This window comes from Falco biarmicus, chromosome 11, assembly GCF_023638135.1.
Source record: "Falco biarmicus isolate bFalBia1 chromosome 11, bFalBia1.pri, whole genome shotgun sequence".
In the NCBI taxonomy this organism is placed as follows: Eukaryota; Metazoa; Chordata; class Aves; order Falconiformes; family Falconidae; genus Falco; species Falco biarmicus.
In genome coordinates, this window is record NC_079298.1 from 34,665,980 (window position 1) to 34,693,388 (window position 27,409).

A 27,409-nucleotide genomic window follows, 5' to 3' on the forward strand; every position below is an offset into this window, starting at 1 on the left:
CAGTGCTAATCATGACTGACAAATAATTTAAGCAATGTTTCTAACTCTATTAAAGGATATATTCCAACAACTACAAAATCCTCATCTGAAAGGCAGATCCTATATGCTGTAGCCCACTGAGAATCTTTCCAAGCTGTGCACACACCAAAATGTTTGTTGTGAATATTGGCTTTCAATTTACCCTTTAAAATTAAAATCAGGAGAAGAAAAAACCTTTTCTAAAGAGTTTTAGCTCTTTCTTATTTAACCAATTATCAGTATGTGCTTAAGAAAACACCAGGCAACATCCCTCTTCCATGACTTGTAATTTACCTGAATGGGGAAGGGAATGCTTTGGTGGCAGTTTTATTTTTGCTTTTTAATAAAACTATTGATTTCATATAATATGTTCTGTTGTGAGAGCAGAGACTGAAACTGTTGCTTGTTTCCACCCCTTTCAAGTAAATGCTTGCAAGGCATTATCCTCTCGCTCTCTATAGCCCTATACATCTTGCACAGCTTTTAATGCGGGAGGGGGGCAGTGCCTTTCCCCACCCCAACATGCAGCACAGCAGTCAGCCGCCAGCTTCGGGAAGGAGAGGAGGGCATCCGCGCACACACTCCGAGGCAGATGCTCTCATTGTAGAGGACACGTATTACTGTTTTATTGCTCTTACAGACAAAAAGTGGTAGGAAAAGGGTGGGGTCCCTGTATTTAGAGAAACGTTCAGCCCTGTCTGAGGTCTGGGTTTGCTCTAGACGGGTCAGATAGGGTGAGTTGCCTGTTGTGACTCGTCTACCTGGTCCCTGGGCTAAGGTGGGAGACAGCACCTACCTGCTTGGATGCAGCTTTTGGAGGGGCATAGAGGTATAACTGCAGGTGTTTGGGGAAGATTTCTGCCATCAAGGATGTGTTCAGGAAGAGTGTTGTTCCAGGATGTTCCCTTGGGGAGAGTCAAAGCGTACATCTGGATCCCAGACTGCTTGCAGTTTGGGCACCTCTGACTCTTGCTTTTTTGCTGCTTTCATCTGCAGCCCAAGCATGTCCTGCTCCTCAGCGTGCTGCTCGCTGGGTGTTGTAAAGCATCCTGTCTCATCCAGATAAGACATTTCCTAGTGAAGGAAGCATTCCCTTGTGCTGTCCTCAGGGTATAGACTTTAAAACCACTCGCAACCTACCAAATAGCTATTATTTTTGTCTTTCCTTGTAAAGGACTTTTGCCAAAAAACCCCCCTGTCTTCCTTTTCTTTCTTATTACTATATGTGATTTTTCATTAAAATATTTATCTTTTTAAGGCTAATTTGAAAGGCCTCATGCTATGAAGTTGCATGCCGCAGACCTTCAATTTAAGTACATGCCATCATCAGAGGGAAAATTATAGAAGGAAATGATGGAGACCCCAAATCCTGAGATTTGCCTAAGTTTGCTAGATGTCTCGAAGTAAGTGGCAGGTCCAGGGCTGTGCTTGGAGAGGTCCTTGAGGCAGTTCATATTTACACGTGGGCTCATTAGCACGCTCATTACCAAAGAGAGTGTACAGCTGGGTGGGACTGGGATCCTTCTCTGGAGAAAGAATTCTCTTGGGAATTATGCTAACAATGCCTAGGAAGTGTAAAATTAGAAGGTCTTCGATGATTCAGGTCCTAAAGCTTCCTATTATTTTAGAACTACATTCACCACCAAAGGAATGGCCAGAATCACCTTTGAAGACATTTGTGTTGCTGAGTACAGATGTTGAGTCCAACACCTGGCTTGCTATTTGTGGAAGACCCTACATCATACATCCCTCAGGTGTATTAAACTCAGAAGCCGAACCCGTATGATTTGGATTTGTTTGTTTGTACAATTTTTATTTTTCTGTCAAAAGTGAAATTATGCTAAAGCAGAAGCTTGTCTTGTAGGCATTGCATTTCAAAAATTTTTAAAGTATCCAAAATAAAAATTAAAACATTAACATGAAAAGCATTAGACCAACAATAATACAATACATTACATTTAAAAAGCCAAACATCATTTGCTGCATCATTTCAGGCTTCTTAAGAACAACAGCATCAGTGAAACAAGCTGGACAGAAATGTTTCAAAAGGATAGAACGTATTTTGGTCCTATTAATTAAATCAACAGCTTAATAACTCTGAGGAGGGATGTAGGCTGGTGAAAACCTCAGGCGTGGTGGAGCTTGCTGTTCACTTGTTGTTTCTAGGCCTGTCTAATTTCTGTTCAGCCTGCCTTATCAGCTTGTCAGATGGAAATCAGATCTCTTGCAGAAGCTGTATTATTACTGTTTTGTTTTTAAGCAGACATAAAACCTGACAGTTTTCTGACATTTTTGGCAATTGGGGGCATGGAAATTTTAGGTTGCAATGTTTCTCTGCACAAAAGCATAATAGACTTGACATGATTTTCCATCTCTCCTTTTTTAAGAGGTACACAGGAGCCAAAGTGAGATGTTAACTTCCACAAAGAAAATCAGAATCTGCCACATTTTTTTTTTTTTTTACAGTCTGAAGGATCAGATCCTTAATTTCTATAAACTGGCTTCAGTTTTGCTGAAATATGTTTGAGCCTTCATCTTGTTCCATAGCTTCAACGTATGCCATATAGCACAAGTGGCTATAAATTGTTAGCTTAATACTAGCTATTATTTTTGTTTGCCAAAATGTACCAGTTTATGCTTTTTTTGTTCTTAGTAGAATAAAACAGGAGTTAAGCATTGCATTGGCCAAGCAACAGTCACAATATTCAGACTCTGAATAGCTTGTTTTTCTGTCCTTAATTTTGCTTTTGTTCCATTCTCAGTCTGCAGTAAACTAACATCCTCAGTTCATCATGGGTAAAAGTTTATCCAGGTGTTAACTTCAGTGGTAATCTCAGAAAATGAGGACTACAGGCTTTGAAAGGGGGAGGAACCAGTGAGCCAGTGAGCCTTCTAGGGGGGATTTCTGTGCTGCCCTCAGCATGCCAGTTTCCCCTTTTTCTTCTCTCGGTGCATTTTCACTACTTTTACTAAAATAATTCAGTGAGGTGGAATTACTTGGTGGGTGCTGCCTGTTAAAAGGATTCAGGGTTATGAATATCCTTGAAACGACACTTATTTTGGCAGTTTTTGAAAAATTACACAGTCTTTTCTTACTGAGAGGTCTAATCATGTAAGACTTTCTTTTGCATTTGTCTATTGTGAATATATTGTGATTACTGTGTGCATATGATTAGGAGGCAGGACCTGGGCTTTAGAAGCCTTTCAGCAAGGATTTCGTTAGCTGCACAAAGGGGATCCACAAAAAAATAAACTTGCTTTTTGTGGATCAACTAGTCCTGGTGTACCTAAGACAAGAAGCGCTCAGTACGCAGGCAAAATTCAGCTTTGCTGGAGCAACAAAAGAAGTCCTCGGAGAGGGGGGCTGAGAGCTGGGGGGACAAGGCAGAAGGATGTAGGGGGAAACTGGGGCTGGAAAAAACCAGAATAATTCAGTGAGGATTCAGGTGAAAGAAAAAGGTTTGCTGGAATTGGTGGGGCTGCAAGGTGGAAGGAAGGGATTTAATTTCTATGCTCTCTGCCCATGCAGCCTTCTAGTTCTACATTCACTTGAGCCCCAGGGCTTGCTGCCTTGTGCCACCCAGGACACTGAGAGGGAACCTGGAAGATATGTAAAAATAAAATAAAATTAAAAAAAAAAAAAAAGATAGGGGGGCAATCTGTGGAAGAGAGTGAGGAAAACAGGGTAAGACTGGAAGATTGGTGGGGAACCGTTTCCATTTCTGTCAGCTGGTGGGGCATCTCCTGCAGAGTTTGGTCTGCTGTAGCTTTGCTTGCATGTCCTGTTCTTTTGCCCAGCTGTAGCTGGGCTGGATGGACAGCTATGGGACCAAAGGGCTGGGGCTGCCAACCTGCATTTCATTAGCTACCAGAACTGAACTTGTGAGTTACATGTTACGTACTCCAAATTGGTTGGTTAGCACAAGAAGCAAATGCATTGCGCATTTAGTAATTTTACGTAAAAGTAATTTTACTGACTTCTGTAGGAATGAAAGTTAGGGTTTAGCATATAAAACACCTATGAATTCAGATTTTTTTAAAAAATTGATTTTATATGCTTTTTTAGTACTTTTAATGCTTTTCTTTTTGAAATTTAGCAAAAATGCATCAAAACCCCACAATCTAAGCCTCCAAGATAATCTGCCTATATGCTGGTTACTCCTCATATGTAAATGATAAATAATGATACTTACTGAAAATGCAAAACATGTACAAATCATCATTAGACTTATCACTTGTATTTTGTTACTGAATTATGAATCCAGGAGACAGGTTCTTATAGCCAGTATGCTGAAAACTCCCATAATGAACTCCCATGATACAGTGAAGATTGTTGCCAATAACATAAATAAATGTGTTGTACCATCCTGTGAACATGAAATGGAATACAAAATATAACAACTGAAAGGCTGGGAATGGCTGTTCTTTGGTAGTTGGTTTATATTTTATAACTATGGGAACTAAATCAATATTATGATTCTTTATGCACAAACATTTTCAATCTTGTTTTGGAATTCTTATAAAATATTCAATAAACCAGAGAAAAGATAGTAACTTGAAGGGTTCAGGTTATTTTCTTCACTCTAGGTGCAACATTACTTTAGAGGATTGAAAAGTACCCAGCAGCATTTTTCCACGAATGGTGTTTCATTCAGCTGTGTGTCTCAAATATAGGAGTAAAATCCAATAGCTTTACGCGAGCATGTTAATCATGTTAGTGAACAAATATTTGTGAACACGGTGACCTGTAGTTAAATGAGGTGATGGGTTTGGCGGGGAATGGGGGGCTATCCAAGGAGTAAGAGGCTGTAGACTCAATCTAGCAAACGTTAGTTGTGCAGTCAGTTGTCTTCCTTATAGCTCCTCAGGGTGTGCAGTTTGCATGATGGCAGAGCTTAAAGGCTCTCGTGGGTACAAGTGGTGGTGTCCTTCAGGGTGAGCCATTACACAGCTGTGTTTCATGGCCACATAGGTCTTAAAGCCTTTCAAACTATGCCCTGATTTTGCATCCTTAAGTGCCCTCACATCTCAGGCCTTGTATCGTGATTTTTAAAAACAAACAGAACCAAAACCAACCTGTGTATTAGGACACACCCTTTTCAAATTTATACATAAATTTGCTTTAAATATGTGCTTAAAATAAAGCATTTAAAAATGAATGTTTATTGCTGTACAGAAGAATGGAAAGCAAATTTTACTGTGAGTGGGAATCTAATATGCCATCAACTACTTAAGGGTATGAGTGGCCTACATGAAAAATGGAGTTCTTTCCGGTAGTAAAGCTCAATTTTTTACTTCAAAGAGCACTTAATTTCATATCTGCTTTTCTAAATAATAGAATTTCACTTTATTCAATTATTTAGACTTTGTATTTAAACTTACAATTTAGTTAGTAAATAAGTTAATTATTACTGTGTTAAACCGAATAATCCTATTTCTATTTCTATTTCTATTTCTATTTCTATTTCTATTTCTATTTCTATTCTATTTCTATTTCTAATTTCCATGTTATTCATTCCAACTCCTTAGGGGATTCCTGAGGTCATCGGCTCCTTTCCTCACTCAGAGCACAGCTAATTTTGAAGTCACTCTAGCTTGCTAAAAGCCTTGTTCATTTTTCTTCCGAATATCTTCAAGGATGGAGATTTCGCAACCTGCCTATAGAATCATGAGATACCTACCTATGTCCTACATTTGTAACTCGGTCCAGCTCTTCTCCTGAAGAACTCAGTATAGCACTAAGAAGGTCACAAGAACAGCTACCTTATACCAAGGAGGATTTATTTTTGATGGATAATACAGCATAGGGAAGATAAGGCAGCTAAAGGCAATTTGTTTTGCAAAATGAATCCCTTCACTGATGAATCAAGTGACTGGTCACATGGAAACTATTTGCTTTTTGGAAGAGGCCATAAAAGACTTCATGGAGGAATTTATTAAATCCTGCATTCATGAAGCCCAATAGAGTAGTCTGAATCTTTCTCTGCTTTTTCCAAACAGAAGTGCTTCCTTTGGAAATTATTCATTGTTCTTTTACGATTTCTAAAAAAACCATTGATATTTCCATCCAGAGGGAGATACTTATTTTGCCTTTTGTATGAAAGTGCTTAGCATTTGTGCACATGAAGCATTAAAAAACTATGAGCCAGGCCTGCCCCACATGTCTTAAAATGTTGTGATTTTTTTTTTAAAGACTCTTCTCCTTTGTCTTCTCTTTTTTGCAGCCTGATCAATACTTTTGCATCTTTCGTATCATTTCAATGTTATAGATTCAACTGCTAGTGCTGGTGCCATTTCTCTATAAGGAAAGTAAAGCAACTGACATAATCTCCTGGGCTTCAAGAAATGGAGGAATTATGAAATATGTATACATGTGAAATGTAAGCAACATAATTTAAAGACCATGACTGTAACTTGTGTGTACAATTACGACAGTTTCCAGTACAAGAAAAACTTCTGGATTTTAGAATGAAGTGGAGGTTTTTTAACATTTGAATACATATTATTTGTCTTTTCATTTCCCTGCCATTACAATTTCAGGAAAATATTGTGGAAAGGTAAGAGGGGTAAAGATGTGCCAAAAGGTGGTTGTGGTATGTTATAGCTAAAGACTAGTGTCCACAAATGGGTTTCAGACCTGTTTTGTGAATAAAATTCACAAAATGTGTCTAGACTTGATCTAAATGAGTCTTTGGGTAGTCAAGTGAACTGTGAAATTACTAGTCTTCATCCAACCACACCTGTCTTTGGATGTGTTTCATACAGAATGCATTTTACTTCATAAAACCTCTAGATCTGATTAATTTGTGCTGGTATTGGTATAGAAATGAAGCCATATACCCTGTATTAGCTATTGCAACAAAATGCATGTAAAGTAGTGGTCAGTTCTCCTCTCTGCACTGGCTTTCTCCTCATCAGTCTCTGAAAGGCTGCTATTTTGATATTCAATGTTTTTTACAGGATTAGCTCTGGTCGCTGGAACAATTTCAACTTGCTGCGGTTATAGCAATTGCATTCTTTGGAATTAGATTACAGAATTTTCTACTGTGAAAGACACAAAGGCTGTAGACTGAATTGTTTTTGAACTAAATATAATACTATACTAACTACAGATTTTTCCAATTCAGACATGAAAGGTCCAGAAAAATCAAACAACCCAAACACCTCCATACATACCCTATCAAGAATTCATTATAAGACTACTTTTTTTTTGTAACTTCTTTTTTTAAATACCTGAGAAGCAGTAAGCAACTTGCTTAACAGTGTGGATTTCACATAGCAGCTGAGAATGTTTCTCAGATCCTTTGCACTCTGCTTCCTTCACAGGCTTTGCAGGAGTCATGATTTCTGAGATAAAAGAAACGTCACCTAGTGCCTTCTTTCAAGTAATGAAACCTAATTAGGATCTCTGTAACAATCTGAGCATTAGCCAGATGGCACAAGTCTTCCAGTGCCTGTGAATTTTTTTTCATTAAGAATTAATATCATTAGCTTTTAAAGAATGCTTCATTTAGACATTGTTAGTCATATTACACAAAAAAAAAAAATTAATAGAAGAATACTATCTAATGCCATTGCTATAGTTTGATTGCTTCTCATTTCTCTTTAATTCACAGTTGGCTACTACAGGGTCTTTACCCTTCAGGCCCCACAAATGGCAGAGCAATATTATACATGGACTTTATTACCTTCCTTTAAAAAAAAAAGCAACAAACCCAACTCTTCCCCTGAAGTGAATCAAGACAGTCTGAAATCCTTTCTCTGGGTTCTCAGTTGTGAAAACACACTTTGAAGGATTCTTTTGGTTCTCTTTCTCAGATGGTTTGTTGATATTTTGGGTGTACTTCTCTTTCTAGCTGTATTCATCATGTGTTCTTTAGGTTATGCGATAAAAGGGATCTCTGGGAAGCAGCAAGGATGGATTGTCTTTAGTGTGTACCTAACTCACCGGTATTAGATTTCATCCTTCCCTTTAAATCATGGTTTGCCTTGTAAGCTTTTTTTTGTGTAACATTTTATTTTTAAAACCAATCTGATTCCCTTAAAAGGAACATTCATCATGGCTAGTTGTTATCACAATTGCTATAATTATGCAGGTAAACTGGTTTGCCTAGTTATCTACCTTTTTGTTTTGTAAATGTTCCAAAGATTGTGGCACCAGTCCCGGTGACCTGACGACAAGAACTACAGAGTACAAAGAGCCCATCGAACAACAGGGCACCACATGGCTTTACAACCTGAAATAGCTGTGCAGGTTACTGAACTATCCGGAAAGCCCCAAATTATTTTGATGAGTAACACTTGAGTGTCCATGATAACGTATCTGCAAAGAGAGGAGCAATAAATAAAGTAGGACAGCAACGTTTTGTACTGCTCCGTTTATCTATGACAGGTTGTGTGCTTACATCCATTGCCACTTCTGAAAACTTTTGCCTTATTATATGTATATACATATGTGTACAGAATTTATCATAAATCTTTCTAAAGATACTTTTAGCAGACTAACAAAGGAAGTATTTATTTTCACCATGGAAATATTAACATTTGGATATTTATTCAGAACAGATAGTTTCTTATTTACTACAGTGCTAAACTGGCTAAAGCTTTATGTTGTCCTAAAAATTAATAGGTAATTAACTTTAGGTTAATAGGTAATAGGTATTAACTAAATAGTTACCAAAAAGCAAGACTCAATAGCATAATGATAAAAGTCTTTAAATTTTGCATTTTCTTGAGAAGAATTCTTAGAATATTTTAAAAATAGGTGTTTTCCAGTGTATCCGAGTGCTACTTACCTGAGACAAACCCTCCATTGGAAAGGAAGGGCTGGAAACTTTCAAACATACTTTTTCTGTGAAAGAAGACTACGAGATTATTTGAAGAACAGTGTTAATTAGATTGAGAAAGATATAAAAAAATCTACTCCATATCACTCTATCTTTTGCATATAATAAATACATTGATGGCTTCTACTGTAACTGGGCATTAAGAGCATTCTTTGCTCCTTTGTCCTGATGTTAAGTGAATGTTGCCTAGTCAATAATTTCTAGACACCAAGCATACTGGTAGCTGTTATTGACTACCCTTCACTTTTGGAGTACATAAGTTGTATTTAATTATTATAATTTAAGTTAATATTAGTATTTATTTCTTTAATAGTGATATTAAACACTAGTATTAATTTTAATCTTTCATTTATATAATTGCTCATTTTCTTTAGCTGCTCAGTGACTCTGTTCTTGAGCTTGATCCCAACTCTTGGACGAGTTCATAAGGTCTTTTTACAACTTAGAGAGTGGGATTAGATTCCCTCTGTTTTCAAAGCTAAAACTGTTCACTTTAAGTGCTACTAAAACTCGTGCCTCATCCCAATTTACTTCTTTATGCTTTATTCCCAAAACTCATGCTCTGCTAAAACATAACAATGAATTCTTCAGCAACAAAACCAGGGCACTCACGACGTATTCAAGCAGAAGACAGGTGTTCTCCTTTATTAATATATATAACTTGTCAGAAGTACAAAACTACAAAATTGGTTTACTTTGATGTATTAAATAGTTAAGAGAAACATTATGCCAACAATTTCCCTTCATTTGGCCTTGAAAGAAAGTAATGTCTGATGTGACTCTGGGTAAGAAGGAAAGGCTCTGGCACAACCATCTACAGCTCCAGATGGCCACGTCTAAGTAAGTTTGGTGGATGGATGTGAGACAAATCTGGATGTTCTTTATGTAGTGACTTTTTCTAAACAAGGATAACAGACCTTTGCAAAGAATTATTTTTCCTGTAATATATCAATGAGAAGAATTAACTCCTTGAGATTTGTTCAGATTGGAGAATTCCTGTTGATCATATGCACTTCCTTATCTACAAGGTAGAGTAACTCTAACTTCTGTGAATTGTCCAGCATCGAAAAGACTGTCCTGATCATTAACTAATGACCTTTCCCTGTTTCTTCAATTTGATGCAGTATGGCTATAGGCGATAAACATTTGCCCAGCTTCTGCCTGTAACATGTCCCTTCCATTTCTTGTTCTCTTGACCAGCTTCATTTTTAAAAATTATTCTGCAGCTGCATTGTACAGAGGAAAATGTTGCTGTCTGATAGAATTAAAGGGGATCAAGAACTGTATGAATGATCCGATCAAAGTGAGTAAAAACTTTGAAAACTGGCCTTGTGTTCATCTTTGCTGGGCTTTGCCTCTGACAATATGAAAGGAAATTATAAATGCTTGTTGAGGCAAGTGTTATTCATGTTCACCATTTGTGTCAATTTGCTGGCTGTACTCCTAATTAATCATTCCTTTAGGCTCCTATTTAGCTTCTGACAATTGCTAACACATTCTTTCAAAACCTGCACCCTATAGACTGACACTGTTTGTGGGTGTTTTCTGAAGAGGAGGATGTGGCCATGGCGATGCATTCCAGAGCGCTTTGAAATGAATTCCCAAGTGCTTCAATCACTGTTCTCCGCTCTAGGCCAAACCCAAACATTGTTCTTACCGAATGAGATGAGAGTTTCATTTACCAGCGATGTGATATTAAAATACCAAGATTCCATTACACAGGATGTATTTAAATGAAATATTATGAAAATGGAGATTGTATAACCCTCTGCATGAAATAAATGTCATTTGAAATGAAGAGTGTCCATGCTAAATTGCTGCCTGCCTTTGTGCAGGAAGCAAGAAGCAAGGGTCGTGATCCTGTCACTGAAATCAGGAATAAGAAAACTCCTCCACACCAATGCAGCGTTAAGAAGCAGACATTCCTTTATCGCAGCGCTGGATGCACAGGGGATCGTTCCACCTAATGTGCATGCCATATCTTACATTTAGGAAAAGTTATATAGACCATACATATGTTTATGCGTGACATTTCTTGGAAGAATCATACATATTCACTTGATTTCCAAGAATAGGTGGTGCTATGTTAGTTAAGCGTCCTGCATGCTCCTTACAGGTATTTCAGAGTCTTCTGGGGGTCTCAAAAAATAGATGACCCTCTGCTTACAGCTGGCTGGGAACCGAACTTCAATTTGCTTTCCCTGTATGGATTTATCTTGACCACAGTTCAACTTCTTTTGACAAGTCTGGGTTTAGATCCAGCTTTACAAGAAGATCTTTGCTTTAGTTCCTTCTTGGAGTTATTGATTAACTTTCCCTCAACAATATAATGTTGCACAACTAACATTTGTTAGTAATTCTCCATAGTGATTATACTGAAATAAACAATACATGGTAGCAATCTCCCTTTAGTGCAGCCTCAGCAAACATGAATTTTATTATCTAAACATAAGAAGTCTTCAAGGTTCCCTGGCTGTGTGCAAGACAGGCATGGGGAAGAACAGAAAGTTCTTTTCTGTAAAAATCTTTGCCTTAGGAGCAAGGACTGGAACCAGGCAGGACTCACATGAATATACCAGCCACTACTTTGTGAAGCCAGGCTCTGGTTTATTTCCTTGCTCTCTCTTTGTGTTTACTAATCTTGAAAATTTTTTTTCAGTTTTGTGTTGAACAAAGCGAAGAACATCTTTCCTGGTCCAATAGTAGAATGGACTTCATTTCAGTTGGGCGAAGCAGGAAACTGAACATTCCCACCTCTGGGTAAATGACTGTAGTCTATCATTATTTTCTGTGGTTCGTTTTTTTCTTTCTTTTTCTTCTAGGGTCACTGGCAGAAGTACTTCTCCAGCCATGAGTAAAGGTGTAGGAGGAAGATGGGGGCTTACTTCTGTCCTCAGCTTCTTAGCTATTTCTAAATAAAGAACCATTGAAACTTTTTGGATTTTGTCCAGAGTCGCTGAAGGTCTCATAGTGCTCCTGGTATTACTCTGGGTCCTGCATTCTGCATCTCAGTGTGGTGGAGTGCACACTTCATTCATCTAAGACCTGGCCCTTTATCTTTCTGCCTCTATTTCAGTATACAGGTTTGGTTTTATTTATTTATTTATTTATTTATTTTTGTATTTTTAGACCCTAAGTATTTTGTGAGGACCTTTGTTGAGGTTTTCCGTGCTAGTGGAGTTTGTCAATCCCATGCTATGTGCTGTCACACATTCCTTGAAACAATAGGACTGCAAATGGATCATTAGTAATACCAAATAGATTGCTTCCCTAATTGATTTGCATTGTCACGTAAATGAATGTGTTTGTTCATGGAGCTGTACAGAGACAGGTGTTTCTCTGATATGAATTGATGCAAGTTTCTGCAGTGATGGACTTTTCTGTTGATCCCTCAGTCCCCTTGACTGTCACTTGTAAAAAAGTAGTTAAAGCATTGCAGAGACAACCTTCCAAATGTTACTCAACCATAACTATGCAATGTAATGCAATAAATGTAATGGAAAAGCCATGCCTACTGAAGTCTGCAGAGAGCTTGAGGCAGGAGCTTTCAGTGTGAGGTTTCCTGCTTACTTCAGTGGAGCCTCATTTATATCACAGTGGTAATTTCTTCCACGTTCAGCAAATGGCGATGTGTTCCACAAAAATTTTGTTCTCAGGAGACTTTCCTTGTGCTTAAAATTTTCTTCTGAATATTATTTTTAAATAGTATTCTCATAGAAACCAGACTTATCCCGGATTCATGCTACATTCATTTTCTACTGATAAAGATTTTTAATTAGTATATAATGATTTTGTGTATAAGGTATTGGTTTGGGAAGTGAGAGACCTCAATTCTACTGCTGATTTCATCATGGACCTGTTATTTACTCAAATACTTATTACTTAATTGTGTCTATCTCTCCTCAACCTTTCATCTCCCTTGTATCTCAAAGACTGTAAATGTTCTTGGGAATGGGATTTTTTCCTACTGAAATGTAGAGAGCAAATACAATACAACCCTGATTTCGCCAAGGCATTTCAGTCATTATCATATAACATTTAAAATGTGCATGATTAATGTTATGTTCCAGATAAGCATCTTAAAGCCCAGTTTTGAAAGTTAAGCAATTTCTGAGACAATTCAAATCTTAAAAATAAAAAAAAGATTTCTATATGTTTCTCTGTTGATGTTCTGGTAACTCAGTTCCCAATTCTATGATGACTTCTCTGCAAACCTGAGGATACTGTTGAGCAGTTTTACTGATGAGTGGAGCTGCTCGCGTTTGCAATGTTAAGTGTGTGTGAGTTATTGACTTAGAATGAAATATAAGAAATCATATTCTTTCCATTGTTTTGAAAAGTGATTAGTGATCTTGCATACAAATCTTCTTTGCCATGTATAGAAGATTTCTGATTTCTGACCCTTACAAGAATGAGTTATTGCATGCGGTATACTCTTACAATGAATTTATACTAGCACTCAAAAGCAGGCATTTTGGGTGAAAATACTGTCAAGTTCTTTGTGTTAGCTGCCTCATTGTAAGAATATAGAAAGCCATGTCATTTCAGCCTTTCTTAGTGTCTTTTAATTATGTGCAAACCAAAATTAATGAGCCAGTTCTCTGCATGTGAAAGAAGTCAGCAGTTTTCGGATATTTCTGTACGTACACTTCACAGATTCTGACTGAGGTTAGGAAGCTACTGTATCACAAATTAATCTCATTCTGAAGGAGATGTCTAAGAAAATTAGGTGATTACTCTCTGAGAGTGCCTGTTTCTCTCTAATGTCTGTAGCAGCAGTGCAGGCAAGTAGCTCAGATGAATTGCCTGGCTTTGGGTGAGATGAATACCCTTGTGACGAGCCACGAGGGAACTTTGAGAGACTCAGCTCTGGATGTGCAAGATGGATAAAGGAACCTCCCTCCCCACCTCTGAGAACATTTTCTTTCCAAAGGAGCACCCAAAGTCAGAAACAAGTTTTCTTCTATTATGAGGAAGTTCAATACTGTGATTCAAACGAACGTAAAATATTTCAGAGATTCTGACTTAGTCTCAATGAATGTGGTATGCTGGGTGAGGCAGGTAAATATACTGAGAAGTTTTTTAATGTTTATAATCACCCCTTTTTCTGGTCTGGATGTGAGTAGTTTTCTGAAACACTGGAAGGTGTTTGCAAACACTACGTTGTTGTCTTGACATCAACTATTACAGAAGGGATAACCCTAAATGTAACTCATCTAGGGGGCTGGGGCTTTGAAAAACACATGCAATTTCTCCTTAAGAAGTAGCGCTTAATGTAAGACTACTTCATGGAGCCAGAGACAGCAGTAACAGCCTATTGAACACCTGAGAAACTACAACCATACAGGTCTTGAAAGTCCCCAGTAAAGGGTGACTTGCTCTGGGTGGCACTAGAAGATGTATTTCATATCATACAGAAGTACTTTTGGTTTCTGTGATGTTAGTAAATGGGGTCAATGCAAAAGCAGATTGTCCCAAGGTAAATTGTTTTTAAATATCTGCTTTCATCTGGTATTGGAACAAAAAGTTTAAAGTATTTGTAGAAAGAATAGGCCTTTAAAAGATCAACTAGAAATCACTGAACCATTTTTTGTTTTGACTTGGTCTGATAGTACCCCATGCCTGCCTGATGTCTCATCTGAGCTGTGATTTGAGTTGTGTGAGGATCTGAGGAGCCACTCACCATATAGCTGCAGAATTAGCAACACTAGGTTACAGTTGCATCAGGTCAAGATTTGGTTTTGACTGGATGGTAAATCTTTACCTTCCATTGTCTTTTACACTTGTTCTTGGAATTTTTGGTAGCTGAAGGTATGAATCAGAAGGCTGACATCCTCGGTGGCTTTCAGAAGTGCCCTAGGAGGTCAGGTATTTGCCTTCATCTGCTGGTTATCAGCAAAAGATGTTCAGTGTAGAGGCAGGTACCTCTGAAATGCTTCCGGAGATTCCTGCTACAAGGCAGAGCTAAAATAGTTTAATCACCAAGCTATGGAGGAACGATGTCGTTTTACCACAAGTGATGTGGTAAATGGCTAACTACACACTGAGGCACCTTTAATTGCCCTCCAGGGGCAGGAATCACAAGTGAACATCCCTGCCATGATGCTGCAGCCATCGGTCCATGTGTGTTACTCATACAAAGTGCTGATGAAACGTGGCCCTACCGGCAAACCCGGCAGGTAAAAACTTTATGGAAGCTGAAGTTGCAAGTATCAAACTGAGGGTGCTGGGTAGTTTCTGCTGTGTACCCTGAGCAGGCTGAGGCAGGAGATGTTGTACCAGGTGTGAGGGGATCTGGATAAGGCTGGAACAAGAAAATTTCAGACAGGGTTCCCATAAAACAAAGATAAGGTTGAAGCGTCTCACATAAGCCATTTTGTCTTATCATGACAAAAAAGGATAAAGACCTGGTAATGCCCACGGCGACCTTTGTTGAAGCCTTTTGGATTTTATATCATTCCATTTTCCCCTGACACATGTGGCTTACCTTTAGAGTTAAAAGTCCCTAGACCAAACGTGCAACTTGGTTTGGGTTCAGTAAATCTGTCCAAATTTTCTCCAAACCTGGCTGTGGCTGTTCTATGGACAAGGCAGCCGGCTGGCACTTCCCGACTAAGAGTCTGTCGGCATTGCAGACCTGGGACCTTGACACAGGCACCACACCACCTCAAGAAGAGCGACAACCCCCGTGGCTGGCGCTGTGATCACCAACAACCACGGCAAAAGATACTAAATGGTTACGGTGCATCCCAGGTGCAATTCACTACGGCATCAAAGCAGGAAGGGAGTGTTTCAGCTCGGTATAATCTGACCTCAGATACATTTGCTTTTATTGTCTTAATGTATTTTATATGTTTTGAGCAAAAATGATATTTTGCCATAGGGAAAACAGTTGGAGGATTTCTGATCAGTGGGACTCGTAAGGAAGCTTCTTGATTTAATCAAATACTTGTCAAGCGCAATTCACACGTCTCTCGCTGCAATTAAAGGAGCCATTTTCCTGAAGGAAGGCAGGCGTTTGGTTAGACATTGTTTTAAATGGAAAATATGACATGCTTTGTCAGTATCTTTAAAATGACAGTCTTGCTCCGTGCTGATTTTGTCTCTGTGACTGGCTGGTTAGAACTGAAATAGATTTTAGGGCAATAATTTAGCAGGGTTTTAATTAGTTTGCTATTTACCCCTGATACTTTGCTCAATAAAAACCCCTAGAAAATATTTTTTTCCTATGAAAGGGCTACATATCAAAATTCAGACACGAGCACGGAAAGGTGCGGTACATTTATGACCTTGTGTGATTAGTGATCTCTGAATCTAATCTTAAGGTACTTTAATGGACTATAATTATCTACAGTGTATAGTTACTGCCTTTCCTGAGATTGATTTAAAATTGCCTCAGGAGGCAAGTGCTGTGTAATTATCTGATAAGAACTAAACTTGATACTCTGACTGGAAACTTTTGGAAACACAAAAATAAATATAGTTCAGGACAAAACTTACTGCTGGCCAGCTTCAGAAATGAAATCTGTTCTCACAGGCTGTCTCTGCAGTGACAGATAAAGAAGAAAAGGGGAAAAGCTTGCAACCATTTTCAAGATATCAGCCTAATTTAGCAAACTTAGGGGAAGGTGGTCTTGCTCACTGCCACAGATGTTCTTACAGAATCATAAGCAGAAGAGAGGAAGGTGAAGGAGAGATATGTGTGAACTCCTCTTACCTGGATGCTAGACAATAGGTTTTGTAATAAAATAAGCAAGATGCTCAGGAGATTGTGTTTACAGAAATTAGTGACTGCAGGAAGGGAGGCAGGTCTTGCAAACATTTAGCAGGTTGTACCCTGACTCTGGGAGTATGCACTCTGTGCTAACACCAGAGTTTCCAGAAGAAGACAATCCCCATGCTAATGTGATGTTCTCACTGGAGCTGATGACACAGCTAGGACTAATGCCATTTCAGAGCTTCACCAAATTCATCACTTTTTAGTATTTAACACATGGTACTGGAAACACTGCTGAATGCTAGGAAAAATCAGAACATTTCTGATATTTCCTTGCACTTTCCCTATTATTTCAAAAGTCTCTTTGCTCTTTGGACCTACCCCAACAGTCCGAGGTTCCTTGAGAAGTTTTCTGTCAGAGGCAGGATGGGACAGTAGACTCTCTTTGTGTTGACTGCAGTAAGAGTTTGGGAATTTATATCAAATTAATGAGATGCCATCTCAATGAATAATTGTTTTTTTCTCTAAGGTTTTGAAGATACATAGATCCCATCTGTGCTGGGACACAGGATGCTGATTTCTTGGCTTATGCTTTTTCCTTTCTTTTTGCTTGCAGTTAGCTTGGCTTGGTTAGGGCTGAAATGCTGTGTTTAGGAAATGGGGTGTACTGATGAGCTGCAGAATGGCCCGAGCTTTTCCACATCCTGCCCCAGTCATGCCTCATTGTCCTAAATGCATTGACAAGAGTTTGGCCCAGTGGTATGGTGCTGAGAATAGATGTGCTGTACCACCAGAGACTTCAGGAGCTGACAGCAGCCAAGCTTAGGACAGGAACCCTGGGCATGTCCAAGACCGTGGTTAAAGATGAGAAATAAGAGACTGCATGGAGCGTGGAATTATAGACATGTCTTTTAAGGAAATGACTGCTTTCTGTGAGAGCACCTTTCTACTTCTTTTAGGTATTACTGGTTTATCTGGTGGGTTATCTAAATAGATAATGAGCATGCAATGAATAAAACCCAATCTATCTGCAAATCATGGAATATAAGAAATCACTGTGTTTTCAGGTTCAGATCTGTGGACAGCTATGCTCAGTTTCCTGTCCCTGAGAGATACCAGCACATGATGCACTGAAGAACGATGCACTATTATCCCATGGCAAAAAGATCTTTATACTGAATGACATGTTGCTTATCTCCTGCAGTCTTCTACAACTATCAGTGATAATTTTCTAACACAAAAGCTGTTGTACCTTCCACAATGTAACTCAATTTTGGACCTTTTTATGAGGAATGAAGGTAAATCAATCTCTGAAATGAAAGTTGTCGGTTGCTTAAGGATCATTGACTTCAGCTAGATTGTTGTTGACGTAGACAGGAGACAGTCCATATGTACTTAACGCTTCAAAAGGTGAATTTCTTAAAGTGAAAGAAGTGAAAAGATAAAACTTAGTTGAAGGCAAAATTTGAAAGAGTAAAATGTGAATGAAGTTTGGAGCTTGGAGGACCCTCCCACCAAAATGCCACAATTCAGCAAGCAGGGTGAGGGGGGGAATTAAAAAAGAAACACTTCTAGCTTAAAGTCCATTCTAGTTCAGTGGAGAAGTGAAGGAAAAAGTAAAAATAATCATAATAAAAAAAACAATGCAAAAACAGACAAAAAGGAAATTAGCTGGTGATATGATATGGAATCTAAAAATACTAAGAAAGAACCACACCTGGCAGAAGGGTTTTCTCATGTAGAAAGAAAAGTTTCTTCTTTTGGAAGAAGAAACCTTTGCAGTGTTACAGTGGTAGATGAAGATGACGAGATCCCTAATAGTGACTCAGTAATGACAACACAGTTGAATATTTAAAGAGAACAACCCTCCACATCAAAGTCCACATGTATCTGACTATTTCCAGCTTAGTTAGCATGACATCAGTTGTGGATCTAATATGGTATTCAATTAATACAGAATGAGAGGATGGGAACAGAATGAACACCAGATAGTGTGGTTTATGGAAATAGGCTCTTGCCAAGCAAGACTTGTTTAATTACGATGAGATTAAAAATTTAGATGGTAAAAGAAGTGATGAGCTTGGTATACCTGGTCCGGTAGACTTCTGTAAGGCGTTTAACCTAGTTTACATGACATTCTGTAAAAGAATTAGTGATACTGTATCAAGGAAGTTCACATTTATTAGATTAAAAACTGACTGACACAGTTGAAGATGTAGCTACTGCGGAATAGCCGTCAGACTTTTTTCTTTTTTTTTATTCCCCCCCCTAACTGGGGTCTGCATGGATTGGGAGTAGGCAGAAGTTATTCAATATTTTTATCTAGAAGCAGTGCAAACTCATTGCAGATAAAGCACAGAGATGACAGAGGGCTGGTGAAGTGGTAAATAATGAGGAAGCTTGGGAACAATCTAGGTAGCTTGACAAGTCAGCCCACTCAAAATGAGTTTGTTTTAATATCATCAAAGTAAGGTCAGGCAAGGTTTATATCTTTTTTTTTTTCTTTTTTTTTTTTCTTTTTTTTTTTTATAACAATTGCTGTAGCTGGAAAAAAACTAGCTGTTCAGGTGTGTAAGCCCTTCTTAGGCTTATACATATAGGACCAAGGAATGAAAAGCAAACCTATAAACCTTCAGATCAGTGAATATAATTAAAAAAAAACAACCACCACCACAACCCCACCCCTCACCCCAACCCCTCAAACCCAGAAGCAGTAATTCAAGGCTTGTCAGCAGCCCAGGTACATTTGAAGCTTTGCCACGGTAATGAAATAGATCCCCGACGGTGGGTGCCTGGAGTAAGGCTGGGAGAGGTCAAAGGGGGCTGCAGGGGGCTAGGAGGGTCCACGAGACCCCCGTGAAGGGCCCTGTAGCAGCCTGTCATGTGGAATGCTTGGTGGCATTTTGCTGAGGGGTTTGGAGATAACACAGCAATGGCAAGTTGCCTTGAGGGTTGCTCCCTGCCTCCCAGCCCACTTCTGGGGCCGCTTCTGTGGGCTCCACGGTCCCTCGGGGAGCAGGGTGCCCACCCAGGGCTGGCTGCTCGGCAGGGTGCCAGGCAGGGTGTCAGCTCAGGAGCAATGCTGCTGGTTCACAAGGGTCAGCTGCTGGGAGAGCTCAGCGAAGAACAGCCCGACCTCTTCTTACCTCCATCTCCAGACCAGTTGTTAGTGGGGGAGCCAGCATGTTTTCCACCGATGCGCAATGCAGTTCTCTGCTTAAGTTTTCACTGCGGTAGAAATCCAAGCAGACTTGCTAGATTTTTGTTCTAGATATATAATTTACTGGCTGTTTTGAAGCAAATGTCACTTTCTTTTTATATTTATGAACAGCTGGGGATCATGAGGCAGCTGTTTAAGGAACTGTATTTACTTTTAGATGTAAACAAAATATTAAAGTGCCCTCCAGAAATCTCTGTGCTCACACAAACATCTCATATTCTATATTATTTATATGCGTGAGTGTGTGGGTCGCTGCAGCTCGTTTCTGTCTGATACATTAGCTCTCCCTGTGTGACAGGCTCTCTCTAGATAAAGCAATCTGCAGGGAGTAGGCACACAATTGCTGGAGGGCCACTCCAAAGATGCTGTGATGGAAAAAAAATTTCCTTTTTCTTTCATCTTAGATGAGGAAGATGAAAAAAATGTCCTTAAACATGAATTTTCCTTGCTGGTAAAAACTTGGTAGATTTTCCTCATGAAAAAATTAAGGAACATTAAAATACGTATTTTGCACCACTTAGAAGATTGTGATGGAAAGATGCAACACTGCTAAACCAGATGCTATCCTCCTTACTCATGCTGAGCATCGGCAGACATGGAAAGACATGCTTTCTTTAAACCTATTACATATACTTGCTTGCAGTCTTAAAATTCTCCCCGAGTCACACAGACTTCCCTGCCTACCGGGGAGATTGCCATTGACCTGTGTGCTGTTCCCATTTATTTTAAAAATACAGAGAAGAAGAGACTCTCTCCTGGAAGGTTAATTAGAGTGTTCAAGGTTTCTAGATTGTGACTCTCATTTTCACCAAATTATTTCATGTGCAATTGCCTGATGACAGTCTTTCTAAGGGCTTTCCTTGGGCTTGTCAAAGGACTGGATGGGAGACATACAGAGCATGTCTTCTGAATACAGAACGACAATTTGTCAGTTCTGGTGAAAATTCTTGCAAACAGGTCTACAGATGTGTTAGAGGCAGGTGAAGCGAGTGACTGGGTGTGATGACCTGATAACTGGTTCCAGAGGGTTTGCTCATGAAGGGGTGGGGAGCTGCCTATGAGCTGTATCTGGGCGCCCTGTGCCTGTCCTGACTCACACCACAAGAATTCTGGCCTTTCATCTTGGCAAGAATGAGTACGACATTTTACTAGGAGCCAGCTTTCTTAGAATGTGGGTTTTTTTAAATCCTTTCAGCTTCCGCTGAGGTCAGGAGAAGGCTGTGGGTGGACACTCCTCTGTGACGTTCCAGTGCTTCTGATCCGGGCCATTCTGGACCGTGAAGAGGGATGAGGGTAGCAGGGACTTAATTTAATGAGAAGACTAAGCTACTTCTCCTTCATTGGGGCTGGCTTCTCGGCAGGTGGGCTGGAGGCAGGAGTCACTCAGAGGAGCAAATGGCAGATATGGGAAGGCAGGTGGGAATTAGAGCACGGCATGGGGATCAGCAAGGCCCAGGATGGGGCTTATGAGAGCCAGAGGGCTTGAGCCTCTTCTGTTTGGAGGCCTTCATCATGCTACTAACAGGAGCCTCACCTTCCTCCCACGCCTGCCTTTACATTATGGCTGTGTCCACCTCAGTTGGTTTGTGTCTCCGTCTGAGCTCTTCTGAAGTGATTGACATGCATCTAGCAACGATATGTGCTCTCCAGCTGCACTAACCTTATACCCTTGGTGTTCTGAGACAGCCTACGCTTATATTGACTGAAACACATTATAAATTTGGGTTATATCCATATTATCAGAGGAAAATTTTTATGATTACATGACAAGATGCCAAAAAAACCCCCCAAACAATCTAAGACCTATGAAAATCAGCAGTATGTGCTGAGAAAAATCAATAAGTAATTTGCCCAGAGAATCCCAAAGAGCATGCATGTTTTTTGAGACTTAGAATAACTTTTGCTTATTGATTCTTAAAATCTTCTGAACAGGTAGATATGTAAATACAGGGATACTGCTCCTCTGGAGTTCAGTGGGAGGAGGATCAGGCCCTGAGCTGGCAGCTTTGGGATTTAGAAAGATATGCTCTGCTGCTTAATGAAACTGTTTAATTAGAAAACTTTGTCACAGCCTATATGTGGCTTGAAGGCAGTTTTATCAAACAGGCTGAATAATTCTTTCCAACCATTAAAGCTGATTGGTATTCTTAGCTTTGAAAGGAGAGAAACACGGAGAGCACTGATAATGAGAGCTGGGCAGCATTCAGGGAGTCTTTGTCTTTTGAGCAGGTACTTGTGGCTTCTTCAGGCAATTTGCCACCTGACAAACCAAAATTAAACTGAAATATTCATAACTACATATTTTGACTGACTTTTAGTCAAGACTGTGCAAAGCCAGTGTTAAATCAGAACTAATTTAACTCAATATGACCATACATGTAACCATGCCTACTTTTAACCAGTTTAACTCTATGTTCGTGTCGTTTTTTTTTAATTTTCATTTTAAAAGCTTCTGGTTCTGTCAGACAGTGGAGTACCTACTGCTAATACAGTCTATATTTCTGAGTGTCTTGCCTGAGGAAAACAAAGGAAGCATAAATGAAGAACCCAATTTTTAAGCACAATTTTAGTGCAATTTTAAATGTACAAAATTGTTTCCTTTTCACCGTAAATTGCTTGTAAGTATAAAACTCACATTCTGCATATTCTCCCTTATTCACACTGCTGGATATTAAAGGACAGGAGGGGCTCTCCACAAATGAGAGTGACAATGCTATTATTACTAGAATGCCAAAGGAACAATTTTGTGTTATTTCTTGATTGATTTTTTTTTAATCTGCAAATGTATCCAAAATATTGAAAATTTATGTGAGAAGAAAGTAAAAAATTATGTCAAACATATGCTTCTCTGTTCTTAAAAATGTCAGTGGTTTTGGATTCCAGTTATTCAGCTGCTCTTCCTGACTTAGTATGTTGCCTGATCTAATTTTACTACCGGGTACCTCATATGATTGTTCTCCAAAACTCAGGCTCATTTCCATCATGTCACGAGACTCATAGAGCGTACCTCAGTGTATAACAAAGAAAGGTGCTGTTCAAGGAACATCTAGGTCAAAGTCAAAGTGGTAAAGCAGGGGTTTCTGCATTTGGATCTACTCATCGACTTCAGCTGGGAAATATTTTGGTTTTGAGTTAATATCCAAATCTACCCCTTCCATTAAACATTGAGATAAAAACTTCTTAGATAAGCATTGCACATGGATAAGCATTGAACAGATTCCTACTGTGGTCATAAAGGAAGATTATTCAGAAGATTAGGAAGAATTGTTTCTAAAAGGATCAATTTAACCTTAATGCCATTCTTGAGGATTTTATCAAATTAGATCAATAGAATCAGGTTTTAAAAAGACATGTAAGAACCAAGTATAAAAAAATGTGGGCAATAGTTTTAGAAATGCTCTGTGGCCATCAGCACAGACTTTGATCCTGTGGACATATTTTGTGAAGCTTACCAGTATGATGGTATTTTTTTTTTTTGACCTATCTAATAAAAATTTCCTTTGTTACTGCTTACGTCTATTGCCTCTTATGCTCTTGCTGCACACATCTGAGGAGTGCCTGCCTTGGTCTTCTCTATCAGATAGCTGAGGTCTTCCCCTCTCGACCTGCTGGCAATGCTCCTCCTAATGCAGCCCAAGACACCATTGGCCTTCTTTGCTGCAAGGGCATGCTGCTGGTTCATGTTCAATTCTGTGTCCACCAGGACCCCCAGGTCCTTCTCTGCCAAGCTGCTTTCCAGCTGGTCAGCCCTCAGCCTGTACCGAGATTATTTCACCCCTGGGGCAGGAGTTCGCACTTTCCTTTATTGCCTTTATTAAATTTCAGAAGGTTCGTGCTGGCCCATTTTTCCACCCTGTTGAGGTCTCTGAATGGTGGCCAGACCTGTCAGCATATCTGCATCTCTCACTGGTTATGAATCATGGGCAAATGATGTAAGTGCACTCTACCTCTCAACCAGGTCTTTTAATAAGCTCATTGAGCAATATTGGCACCAGTATTGATCCCTGAGAGACAGAGATTGAATTTATGAGTTGCCCTTCTTAAAGAAAATCTGTGGAGTTTTTCAGTGACTGCTGCTCCCGACCAGGGGGGCTTTCTTTGGGGACAGCCACAGCCCTTTCAAGACATCAGTAGCCTCTCTGATGTAAATGATGAGTGAATTATGCTGCAACTTTTTAGCAATGACAAACGATTTCAGGTTTTTTCACAGCCTATTAAAGAACACTAACAGCACTCACAGCTTTGGTATATTTAATGCATTTTTGGTAGTTTTTCTCAGCATGTCTGCATCAAGATTTGAGAAGAGGCTTGCCCTAGCAATGCTAAGAGACCCAAACTAGAAGACAGCTCAACAGTTTCAGGGTTCCAACTCACACTACCAGGTTAGGGGGACTGGATACTGTGTCACAAAGTTTTATTTGCCCCCTGCCCCTCTGTCATACTAAAAAACTTCTGTAAGTCCTGTCCCTAGGTTACTTATGGGATTATTAGGGGAGAGCGTTTTTTCCCTTAACACCTCACAGTAGTATATGGTTTAAGACAGAATATAGCATTTTCTGAAATCAGCTCAGAGGGCTTCCCCCTACACACATGTGACTTTTGGAGATAAAGTTTTGCACTTCGATAGGGTTCCTCTCTTTTACAAGGCAGCTCATTTGAGTAGAGGTTTGAATGAGCTCCTATTAATTTAAGGAAATAGTTTTTTTTTCATTTTTTTCAGAGATACCCTTTTATAATGGAAATCTCATACTCTTGGGTTTTAGGAAATAAGCCACAAAGGAACACTTCAGCATCTGTTTTTCACTGAAACACTTTAAACAGGTAAGAATAGTTATTTTGCATTGGAAAACAGACCCATTTACAGCAACTACTATTAATACTACTAAAAAATTATTTAACTGAAAAATAAGATGTGAAACACTTTTAGCTAAAACCTTTCAGATGAGGCACAGTAGGCACTAAACCCCACTTTCTGATGGAATAAGTTTGCGTAGAATAATTAAAACCTGCGTGGGAAAATAGTTTTGTTCAAGGTAGGAAGCTTCTCCTGGACCCAGTGTAAATGCATTCCAGACAAAGAGTGTGCTGGTTTTGAGGACTTTGACTGAGGAACACAGTACTGTTGGCTGAGGCATCCCTCCTGCTTTTGGCAGTGCTGTTTCTTCAGCAGAAGAAAAGGTGATTTAAGAGGACAGATAAAGCTTCAGTCTGTAGACATCTCCAGATACTTGTCTTGGTGCCCTTTGCAAGGTGGTGCTGGCTTCTGGAAGATGTACCTTCACTCACTTCACAAGCCCTGGGGCTTGTCCGGCACGGTGCATTTCTGATATTGCTGCACCACCTTCTGGAGCTGATCCCAGAGGCCAAGTCAAGCCAGTGGGCTCAGCGATCTGGTACGGCTGGGCACGTGTGAATGCTTTGAAACAGAATGTGGATCTACTGCCAAGCGAGAGCCCTATGGTGAGCTGTGCCATTCTGCCTTTTGCGTGCTTTGCTTATTTCTCCCTGATTTCCTCTATTACCCTTGATGCATCATGACATACAAATCTGGTGAGGGAGCAGGTGGGTTTTTACAGCCAGTACCATTTTCTCTGTGTGCTGGAAATTGCTGGATAGGAGTCTATATACCTGCTTTTACACCCTTCAGAGACCAGAGTTACTCGTGTCACTGCATGGAAGCCCTAATTCAGCAAGGCATTGAAGAACGTTCTGACTTCAAAGCATATGAATGTATTATTTGAAATCACATCGTTATAGTTAAAATATGCTTTGCAGATGCTGATGAGCAGCTTACTTCTGACAGGTTTTGCAGTTCCAGGGTACTGTGTTGCCTCATGCTTGCACAGTGTACAGACATCTCAGGCCAGTGCAGAGGGGCCGGTCAAACTACAGGCATTTGTCAGTGCTGGTTTTAGCTACTCTGTATCAGTCCTCTCAGGACTCCATGTGACTTTACTTTTCATAAATCACTAGTTATGAGTGCTAAAACTGCCCAGACTCAACAGTGAAAGCAGCCTGCAAAGGTAACAGCAACAAGGCCGAGTAGCTGGCTGACTGTTTTTCAGACTGCAAACCTCTACCAAAAAATCTCTGCAGTCTGTCTCCTCCTCTCAGTGAAAAGATTTTGTCATTTTTCTGGGGCTTTGTTAGAATCCATCTACAATTTGTTGTAATTTCCCTAACCAGTTATGGACAATGGGCTAAAATACCTTACAAGGATGAGGCAAATGGAAATTTCTCTTGCTGTCCAGCTCAGGGTGCTGTAAATGAAAATATCCATAGTATTTACATCTCTTACGTTAAAATTGCTGTCATAAGTCTCCCAGTGCCTTAGTAACATCACCAAATAATTTTTTTTTTTTTTCCCACAGGACTGGACATTTTCATCCCGTTGTGTTATTTCTTTGTATTATTTATATTTTAGTTTGTGCTATTAGACCAGTCTGGCATTTTCCTAAGTAAGAAACTGTCTGCTGATTTGCGCAACACCTGTCACTATTTTAAAGCAGGCCGACAGCTTTAATAAAACCTTTTTGCAGGGAAAGAAAGAACCATATTTCACGGGGTCTGGTGGGAAAGCAGGCATCTCCACTCCCCATCGCATCCCGCCTGCCACTGCTGAGCATGTGGCAGTGCTGAATCAATAATTGCCGCTCTCACCACCTCCGAACTGTCTCTCAGCAGCTGGGAATTTAAACAAGTAACTCCCCAAACAGTACATCCTCTTCTCCAGTCTTTGCATGCTTGTTAGCTTTCTTCTTCCCCTTATGTTTTATTTGGAATGCAGTTCATTACCATAAATGCTTTGCCACATTAAATTTTTTTTGGCAGCTGCATAATAGATGGATGGCTTCTCTCACTACAGGGCATGAGGACCTTAAATTATGAATACATTTACTTTCAGGTGTGGGGATTTGGGTTTTGGTTTTTTTTGTGATGAGGGGGCTCTTTTATATGGGAAAATGATGCTCCCAGATCTGAGTTCTTCAGGGAGCACAGTGGGAACTTAATGAAGTTGGTTGTGATTAAGGAGAACATGGACACCTGCAACGGAAATATGTGATGTGCTTCAGCACCACGGAAACAATCAGCTGGAGGAAGGAGACTGTGCCTTTTCCTGACCTGTCCATGTAAGGAGGCAACAGGTAGGTGCAGAAGGTTTTCCCTCCTGCAGGTCTCCTCTGAACAAACCCTCCCATAACAAAGTATTGAGGCCATCCCTTTCCTTTGGGGCTGGTCATCAGGAAAGTCCCTGACATCCAAGGCCATAGCAAGGGAAGGAAAGCAGTGATTTAAATAAGGTTGTGTTGGCTAGAAAGGAAAACTCAAGGTAGGAGCTGAAGGTGAAAGAGCATGTTAGGGTTTCCCCAGCTCCCTCATACAGACAAGCCCACCTTGCTCATTTGAAGCAGTTAAAGCATCCAGAGTGCTGAAGGGCCTGAGGTATATTTGATCAAGTTTCCCAATGTTTCCTTAGGATATGTGATAACCATGGTGAAGAAAAGGGGCTGGACCACATCCTTTGAAGAAACCAAAAAGTGCATATTAATTTCTTTCTGTTACTAAGACAAAAATAGTCTTAGCGATCCAAAACACGTGGGTGACATT

General features: G+C 39.7%; 1 long non-coding RNA gene across 1 annotated transcript in view; it reads left to right on the plus strand.

Annotated features, from left to right (window-relative positions):
- LOC130157018 (uncharacterized) overlaps positions 1-27,409 on the plus strand; it is a 99,920-nt gene that overhangs the window by 49,170 nt on the left and 23,341 nt on the right. The window contains exons 4-6 of the long non-coding RNA XR_008824683.1: positions 5,548-5,703; positions 6,334-11,624; positions 17,649-26,946. This is a non-coding gene — a long non-coding RNA (uncharacterized LOC130157018). The remainder of the gene's footprint in view (positions 1-5,547; positions 5,704-6,333; positions 11,625-17,648; positions 26,947-27,409) is intronic.